The 10,297-nt window shown below is 40.0% G+C and overlaps 1 pseudogene; it reads right to left on the reverse strand.

Moving 5' to 3' along the window:
• Positions 1 to 2,914: 2,914 nt before the first annotated feature.
• On the reverse strand, positions 2,915 to 9,823 carry LOC109048903 (annotated as a pseudogene).
• Positions 9,824 to 10,297: the final 474 nt, after the last annotated feature.

The raw sequence follows: 10,297 nt of genomic DNA on the forward strand, positions 1-10,297 counted from the left end.
AATAATACAGAAATGCACTGTAAATACTCACAACAGAACCAAATACAAAAATGCAATGATGGTTTATCATGTATGTTCACAACATAGCAGTATTGGATGATATGATCTAAAGTTTAATACTTACATTGAGTTTATTCAAATAACTAACAGTATATGAACAATAGTAACAGCGATGCTTGCCTTTCCAGGTACCACTAATAATTATTCCATCTTCTAAACAAATCTCCAGTGTCTTTCTTTGAATATTCTCCTTCAACCCCATTGGCTTCAAACAGCTCACAGTTTCACCCCTTACCCTCTTGTTGTGACATTGCTTTTGATTTCAGCTCGCCTGACAATACTTTGCCTTTGGAATTTCTCAAGAAAGCACAATGCCCAAAATTCAGTAAGACTGTTGACTTTGTTCTGCATGCAAAGTTCAAGGTAGTTCAGCGATGAGATCTCAATAGAATTCGTAGGTGATTGTACATAAAGTCTGGAAGTAAAACACATGCATATTCTTTATGTTTAGATAGACACTGATACGTGCAATATTAACATATTGCCAACATCTAAAATGTAAACTATGAAAGTGTTTAAAGAGATACCACACCCAAATATTAAACTTCTCTTATTATTTATTCACCATAAAATAGTTTCAAACCAATTAAAACCAAGTTTCAAACCAAGAAAAAATAATACATTTTGATCTGTATTTGTCCATACAATGAAAGTCAGTGGTGTCCAAAACATCACTAGACTCTTGTATGGAGAAGAGAAAAAAAATAATCTTTATTGTGTTCAACACAATAGAGTAATACAGAGTAAGTAATGACAGAATTTAGATTTTTGGGTGCACAATCCCTTTCTATTCAAACACACACACATAAACAAAAAGTTAAGTCTGGATACCTATGAATGCATGTTGTGAATTATGGAGGGCTGCAAGTGGACTAAATGTAAATTAAGGTAGGGCAACTGTCATATGCTAGAGCAATTTATCTAGATTTGGTAATCCAGGATTAGGGGAACCCCGAGGGTAAACGTGGGAAAGCACGCACACATACCGACTAATGCGTCACATCTAACATTTGGTTCTTTGAGCATGTTCCTCAACTGCCCTGCTAATTTTATGGCTATTAAAGGCATATTAAACAATGCTGTACATAAATATAGATCTTTTGACACATTGATTTTGCCTTTTAAACATCATAAAGCATGGACTGAGATCCTTCAGTTAAATTTAATGATAGATTTGGGGGCACTTGACCTTTAAAGGATTGATGTCGCTGTGTGACTTTCCAAGGCTGCATATAATTGCTTCCACTTTAGGATCTGTCAGCTATACATAATAATGAGCGACTTCTCGATGCAGCTCAGTGTTGTAGCGTTAACATCAGCATAGCACTGAGAAACATGAAAAACTACTGCAGTATTATCAGAGGCGTAGCTGTAATTGAGTTATGTAATGCAACAAGTTTCCCACGATTTTCACCTTCAGTGAACTAGAAATGTTGTGAAACTCCTCCCTTAATAAAATTATGTGTCTGGATAAAATGACATGTATAGTGGAGTGCAAAGTCCAAATCCCAAAAAAAAAAAAAAAAAACACAAACCCTGAGGTTTTTATTTCTCGTTTTAAAGCTGGAAATAATAATATTAATAATAATATTCTAAATATATATCAAGATTCTGCACTATTTCTAGGTCACTGAACAACTAACTTGGGTTCTTTGAACATGTGAACTCGTGTGAACTTTGCACAGACAGTCATATTTACTACTTCCATTGAAACCAAGATGCTCTTTGGATCATTATAAGGTCATGCTGGATAACAATTATAAATTTTGGACATATTAAAGTGATGAATATTCAGTCCATCCATATGAATATTTCAGTTACACTATGTATCAATATTCTTTTTTAATAAAAAAAAGGCTTAATTCCTATTTACTGTGTGTGTGTGTGCATATATATATATATATATATATATATATATATATATATATATATATATATATATATATATATATATATATATATATATATATATAAAATGTATATATATTATTTATTTTTTAATTAACATTGAATTAATTTTGTTCTATTTATATCATGGATTATGGATGGAATACATCTTCAGCATGATGCTGAGAAGTAAACAGATGAGTGGCCATTTTTAAATGTTTAGAAAAGCCAGCAAATCCTTGGCAACATATTTCAGCGCTGCACCTGCCAGGAATCACCTCAGGCATGTTTCCCCCTTTAGCAATACACAAAGACGGCAATTTGCAATGTTTTTCTGTGGGAACACATTCGTCTAGTTTGACAAGCCTGTGGAACATGGCCTCCAGTGGGTGTTGAGACCAACTTTTGCACAACATATAATGAGAGCGAGGAATTTATGAACATGAGTGTTTCACCACTAATGCAGGTAATTGTCATTCACCAGCATACCCCCCACTCTGGTGAGATCCATCTTTTGAAAGCACTTTATATTTATATTATATTAAAGACTTCTGAAGAAGTGCTTGTCTGCACAAACATTACTGCAGTAATGAAATGGCATAGCTAGGTGGCTGCAAGGTGTTCTGTGTGTTTTAGTGCAGTTGCTAAACTGTTCTTAGTGGTTGCTTACTGGTTTAATTCAAGTCAGAAGACCTTTATGTCTATTTTGGACTCATGGCTCAGGTTCCTCTGGGATTTTCACTCATTTTATTCACCAAGTGGATTGCAAGCCTGTTCATAATAGCTCAATTTGACATATCTTGTCTGCAACCCAAAGTTTAACACTTGTAGTAGGTTTAGTTGTTTTGTGCAACTTTGCTAACCACCACTGAAAATACTGTAAAATTGAATCAAATATTTTTTTTTAAATCGCTAAAATCTAAAAGACTAGTGAAATAAAGTGAAACAAAACAACAAATCAAACTTGTCTGATAAGAAGTTCTTATTATTCCAATAAAAAATACATTCATACAGAAATATAACAATTTTGCAAAACAATTTCAAATGAAATTCATATAAAGCAAAAAAACAAACAAAACAAAAACAAACAAACAAAAATCTTAGAACTTAAAACTTTTGTGTTTTTATTATTTTATACAAATATTCTTTAGACAAGAGGGATTCATGAGAGAAAAGATAAGTGATAGAAAGTGTTGGTTGAAGCAAGCAAATGGAAAACTTAATTAAGGCTCCATTACCACTCGACTAATATTGGCCACTGTCGGAAAGACACAATGTTCTTTGCCTGGCTGGTCTGATTTAATGGCAGCACAAGCTGCTTCAAGTTACTTTTCTCCCACTAAAACAATCCGTATCCGCGTAGCTGCTCGATATGCAACAGTGTCAAACCTCCATCGCTCAAGAAACCAGAGCAATTAAACTCAAATAATTCAAGCATGTAACTATGTACAATAAATTTAATCAATCGTTTGGTCCCTGAAAACATTAAAGTTTACATTTCAGAACGCAAAAGAAACACACAGCCTGCCGAGAGGCTTTCTCCATGCGGCGTTCAACCCCACGTCTGTAAATTTCTATTGTAAATGTTGAAAAGGGGGTGATATATCTTTATCTTTCTGGATGGCTGTGCACTGTTTCCACAATACTGTCGCTGGACTAAAACAACGGCATCCAGACAGGTCAATATTGAACTGGCCGAGTCAGCAGTCTGCAGCAGGCAGGGCCTTCAGCAATTCATTACAGAGAGGCAGTACAAGGCAAGGCCTGTCTGACTGCAGCTTGTTAATTACAATAAATCTTTAGGTGTTTTTTTTCCTTTATTCTTGGTTACAGGGGACGGGGGGGTTGGCGTTCCACAAACATTCAGCCTTGTGTTATACAACGACCTGTTTTTGCAAGAGCTTTTTGTCTTGCACACACCTCCACAGATAGAGATCTTGCGTCTAAAGCGTATTCAAAACGTTCAGTAGATACCAAATCCATACTTTAAGTGCTTGCAGATCTAGAAACGTGAGGGCAAGTATAATAATGAAATCGCATGCTCAGGAATAACAATATATTACGTATCTACAAGGGCTTGGCTACAGTGGCCTCGGAAATAGGAAAGGTGCATGTCCAGGTGAAACAGAGCCTTAATAAAGCTTTTTCAATCACTTATACAAGACATTTTGTGACCCCCAATGGGAAAGGTCACTTGCATAAGGCACCATTAAGGCCAACAGTGCATTTACAACAGGTAAAATGGTGATAGAAAGAGAGCATTTAGTCTTCAAGATGACAAAACGGGTCTTGTATGAAATAGTCGATGATCGATAGGATTCTTCCCTCCACCAGAAAGAAAAAATAGAGGGAATTTAGAGTGAAGAATGATCAATGCGTTTATGTACAATATTGTAACATTTAACCCAATTGTATTTAGCTGCGCTTTATTGGAATCTATTTGCAGTCCCAATTACAAAAACAAAACAAAAAAACCCAATACCATGCAACACCTGTTTATGATAGTGAAGTTATAATTGTGTTACATCTCTAAGCACACAGCTTATACAACGGACTACAAATGAGCTTTTGTAGCCTGTCAAATAACAAGCTACCGAACACATTGCACATTTAGTAGCTGCACCGAACACCAAAAAAGCCACTTTCATTCAGGACCGAGTTTCTGCCCCCCTTTTTAATGGGGGCAGGGGGTGAAACCCTGGCCACTAGGCCCCCTGCAATCCCAGAGCCCGGGGGCGTCAGGCAGGAGTTCTCAGTCTCACGGCTTCACTCACGGTTCTCGCATACCGCATGGAAACAAAAACGGAACTTGTTCCCCAACACCATTCAGCCCACAGCGATACACTGGTACCCCCCTCCCACACTTCTTTGCACATGGGACATTCATCTGCTCACTTCAAACAGGCTTTCTTTAGGATTTGTTTTAAAGTACCAGTGTATAGTCCAGGAGTTGTCCCGAAACATCATGCACCATACAACACACCATTCATTCGCTCTTTTTTTGCTTATTTTTTTTTTTTTTTACTTTTTCATTTTTTTTAAATAAATCATCCCCGGTTCTTCATACATGATTTTGTCCCTTCCTTTTTTCGTTTCAACAACCAGTCAGTCCGCCTTTATCCCGGGACTCACGGAGGCACAGGATATGGTGCAAAATGGCATGCTTTGGCTGGAACACACTCCCCCCATTTCTTGCAGGGCCAGGTCAACCAGGAAGCTGGTCAGGACACAACATATCCCCACAGCTCAAAGGTGCCTCTTCATGTGCAGGGCCAGGTGGTCTGACCTGGAGAAACACCTGGAGAAAGAAACAGAGAGAGGAAAGGTGAAAAACAAGGTCAGGCAGGGGCCACTGAAGCCGTAAAGTGTGATCAAAGGTAGAGATCTGTGCATTGCGTCACTGGTGAGGCCCCTAGTGGCCCTCGAGGTGAATTTGTCAAACAGAAATAGGTGCTATGAAGGCTAACGAAAGGAAAGAGAGATGTTGCATTTTCTGTGCTGAATTAGTAGAGAAAATTAGCAGTTTTGTATTTATAATGAGAAATCTGTGAAAATATGCAGAAGAGATTTAAACTGGTTGTAAACTGTGTTAAAAATGGGTTTAAATTATAAACATGATGCACCACACACCATGTGCCATCTTTTTTTTAGTAAAAGTGGAAGTTTATAGCACTCACAGAAACAAATTACAAAAATTTGCTAGCAATATATATATATATATATATATATATATATATATATATATATATATATATATATATATATATATATATATATATATATATATATATATACTATTTTTTTTTTGTAATTTTGTGGTGGGATCCGCTTCTACTACTGAATGAATGACAAAATAATAATAATAATATAAAGTATTGATTTTAAAAATAAATTTGGTAATGAATAATAAAGTTTTTTTTTTTTAGGAAAATATTATAAGGTACACAAATAAAAATTACATTTTATTAAAATACAACAAACTAAAAATAAAATGGACCAGCCCCAAACCTTATCATTAAGTCTCAAGCTGAGAATAGTAAACTTTTATTGCTATCTGAAAGTATTAAAAGTATTAAAAGTATGAAATTATCCCAAGTTTGCTGAACTTTATGAATGCTGGGTGTTCCGATTCTGCAAAAATAGAACTGCTGGCACAGGTTCTGTGTGGGTCTGAATATGAGGAAAGACTTGATCAAATGTTTTGTTTTAAAGAAGAACTATGAAATGTTTCGCATCCAGTAACCACGGAAACAAAACACCAAAAAGGGAAGTTGAGCAAACAATGGTGTTCAAAGCGCAAAGCTCTCTTGGAGGGAAATGATTAACAGAGGAAGTGATGACAAACAGGAGAGGCGCGTTTGGTCATAAAACGCAGAGAATATCAATAAAGTATTGCGACAGTGTGACTATAGCGCTTTCAAGCATTTCATGCGATTAGGTAATTAAGTGATGAAATCCAAACATAATGGGGCGACTCCCATCGATGAACCGATAAAACCGAATCAATGCTGAATGCAGAATCCGTCGCGTTTCACTGACGCATGCATCAAAGGATCAGGCATGCAGCGAGAGAGAGAGAGAGAGAGAGAGAGACAGAGACGGGCTTTGATGACTGTCACAGAGAGAGATAGCGAGACAGAATGGAGCGTACCTGTCACAGTGACTGCATTTAAATGGCTTTGCACCGGTGTGCTTTCTGAAGTGTCGGGTTAGCTCGTCGCTCCTCGCAAAGCGCCACTCGCAGCCTTCCCATGAACACCTGTACGGCTTCTCACCTGTAAACAAAAACACAAACACCTTTCAGCCGGCAGGTTTCGGCTGGGAAACATTCACAAGTCTGAATGGAATGTGGAACAGCGTGCTCGCTAATGCTCTCAAAAATGCATCTGTAAACAGGATGCATGTTTATGCATTAGGTCACACAGTCTACGAGACAAATCTTAATTTAATAAGATCCCTCAAGCTCTCAAGGATTACGGGAATGCACGGTATGCCAACAGTTCGTCTCTATGCTGTGTGCGCATAAACAGTGCGCCGAACAATGCACGTCACACGGAGCCTGTTTTGAATGCGAAGGGGCCCTTTAAAAAAGGGGCCACTGAGATCCCCATTCAAAAGCCTGGTTCTTTCCCATGACGAAAACCAAAACTGTTTTGGTAGAGCAGGTTGTTTTCACCCTGGCTGGCTTTCGTTCCCTTCTCCCATCCGATCCCCCCTGCTTCCTGGCCACGGCCACATTCCAAACAGATTAGGTCACCGTTTAGGCGTGCAGTCATGCGAGGCAAATATTCACAGAGTGACATTAGCCTTGCAGCTGAGGACAGCCTGTGTGAACTCAGCTCCATTACGCAACTTCGCAGGAGACGTGAAACCTCAGTGAAGTGCGCGAGGTTCCGCTTTCTGTTTGATAGAGACAATGTGGAGCAACATCACAGCTAACAGAGAAGGTTCTTACCTGTGTGAGTCCGCTGATGTGCTTTTAAGTGAGAACTCTTCGTGTAAACCTTCCGGCAGCCGTTGAAGTGACACCTGTGCACTCTCCTCCTGCCGTCCGGAGAGGCGTCCTCCTGCGGAAGCCTTATCCGAGGCCTTCCCCAGTCCGTTTTGCCGGATCTTAACCGGCACGTGCAAGTCAGTCTGCGTGGAGCCCCACACCTGTGGGATGCTGGGCTCCTGGGGCGTCTCTGGCGAGGACGGAGGCGTGCTGATGATGGAGGAACTCAAGTGATGTGCTGACTCCGTCAGAACCGAGCCCAGCGGGTTGGAGGTAAAGATGTGAGTGGGCGAGAGCTCCTCCGAACTGTCAGACGCCTCGCTGCTGGCATCCGAATTCATGCTGTTGGTTTCTAATATTTGGCAGTCCTGATTGTCGTCCTCCTTGACGCTGGGAAGGTTGCCGTTCCCATCTCCCTTATCTCCACAAGCCAAGATGAGCTTGCTCCAAAGATCCTCCTGGCCCTCAAACTTGAGGTCAGACGCAGAGACGTACGGCTCGCTCTGCAAATATCTCTCCAGCTCCAGACAGGTCTGATTCAAAACAGAAAACACAGTGTTAGAATGTGTGTGAATGATTCAATGAGTTTCCTCTAACTGTCACAGCTGAGTACCAGGGGTTAGTTTGGGTTAACCACACTCTGCACTTTTACACATTTTCTGCTGAAATGAGGAAAACTATATCATGTTGAAACATAACTGAGTAGGCCTATGTAAGAGCAATAAAAATCAGTATTTTAGGTATAAATACGGCTTTGAGAGCTGTATATTGTCTTTCTGGAACAGTTATCCCCTAGTGAATCATCCAGACATTTCAGAGTCCTTTTAAGGAAGCCACAGAACTTCCTCTGTCGAGTTTCCTCATTCAAACACACTGACGTCCCCTCAGAGTACATCTGGACGCATTTTAAACCGATTTTAACGCGTATTGAGTGTGAACGTACTACATCTGAGTGCAGAAGTGCTTAGGTAAACACTTCAAACTGTGTTTTTCCGCTCAATGTGAGCATTTAGTTGTGCGGTTTAGCTCTGCACATCCTCGATAACCACGATGATGTTTGCCGCGCAGAATATGGCTCGAATCTCACGTTACTGAGTCTACAGACTCTCCATCAGGTACAATGTTGAACTATCCTGAAAGCGATAGTTCAGACTTCTGTCATTTAGTCAACATTATTCCATTTCCACGAAACGTTGAGCAGACTGACAGTGTAAGTCACCATTCACTTGCATTGTATGCACAAAGATGCAATGTAAGTGAACGGTGACTGAGGCTGTCAGCAGCTAACATCCTGCCTAACATCTTATTTTTATTTTCACGAAATAAATGGGTTTGAAACAGCATAATGGCGAGGAAATGATGACAGGTTTTCATTTTGGATGAACTCTCTCTTTAACAGCCTATGCTGGGAATCATTAAGCATCTAGATGCAAAAGCATGTTTAAATGCCAAGAGATACATTCATACGGCACCATGCCAGAATCCCCAAAAGCCTGAGGGAAACTACCAGGATCGATTTCAGCAGAAACATGAATACTATCGTGCCAAGAATACGACTGCAACGGTTCAATCACAAGAATATCAGTATCAAGCAGCAGAACCTGCTATGACAGTTTATAAGCACCTCCTATAAACCCCGTTATGTGACAGAGCATGTGCTGCAGACTGTCAAATCAACCAGTCTGTGTTGGAGTAGGAAGAGCACAAGAAAAAAAGTGATCCAACCACAAATATTTTCCTCACTATATTGTGCTTTTTACGGTTTGCAACGCAGTTTCGCCAGTCCTGACTCTTCAAAAACGAATAAAATACTCTATATGCCAGTACAAGTTTGTTTTATAATGTAGACGTACAGACACATTCTATATAAGCTGACTGACAGCATTTACCGCGCAACCATGTAACCGAGTCAAACACGTCACTTAGAGTGTTACACTGTTTCATTCAGCGCAGCGCAGCGCGGATAGTAAATAACTCTCCGTTTTCAGTTTAAAGACAGCGAAGTCGAACCACAAGCTCTCCGTTCGCCTATCACAGCGGAAGTATTCTCCATTTCACTTTAAAAATTACCTGTTGCCAGTATTCTTCAAGAGATGGCAATGCAGAGAAATAGCCAGTCTCGTGAACGATCTGAAGTTCCTGAAATATGCTGCACATTGGTAGAACATCCATTGCAATCCCAAGTATCAGGCAATAAATGTATATATATCTTGATGAATCAGAGATAAAGTGTGGCAAGCAAGCGTCCTCTTCGTGCAATAGCAACGCAGTGCAGCCGTCGCTTTGCTCGGAGTCCGCTAGTCCGTCTGTTGAGCTCACTCTGTATTTGCAAACACTGAACTCACGCAAAGCGCTGTGCTCTGTCAACTTCCCCTATTCAAACCTTGTAGCCTGCCTACTCCCTCGTGATAGCGTGACGTTCCCTCGCAGAGCATCCAATCAGATGCGAACAGGTTGCGCGGGCGCATATGATATCACTTTAAGCCAATCGCAGAGGCGTAAGGAAATCAGTCCTGCCTCCTGGCGCTGTGATTGGTGTATTCAACTGAACAGCCCTGTGAGCTGATTGGACGATATTTTTAGAAGCCTATATAAAGGCCCTGAGCCCAAACCACTCATTTCTTTTTCTTGACGACGGAGTGTCACACGCGCGTCGGTTTGGCCAGTGCGAGCGCTGTGTGCAATCGGTTGCTTCTCCTGGAGAACTTCAGTGTGTTGAAATACGTTCGTTTACCATTTCACTTGCCTTTAGCTCCCCTTGAGTAACTCCTACAAACAAAAGCAAGGCTTTGGAGAAGTTCCAAGCATTTTTCAAATACCACAAATGAAATGTCCCTAATACTTGACTGATATCAG

Source organism: Cyprinus carpio, chromosome B24 (genome assembly GCF_018340385.1).
Source record: "Cyprinus carpio isolate SPL01 chromosome B24, ASM1834038v1, whole genome shotgun sequence".
Taxonomy (NCBI): domain Eukaryota; kingdom Metazoa; phylum Chordata; class Actinopteri; order Cypriniformes; family Cyprinidae; genus Cyprinus; species Cyprinus carpio.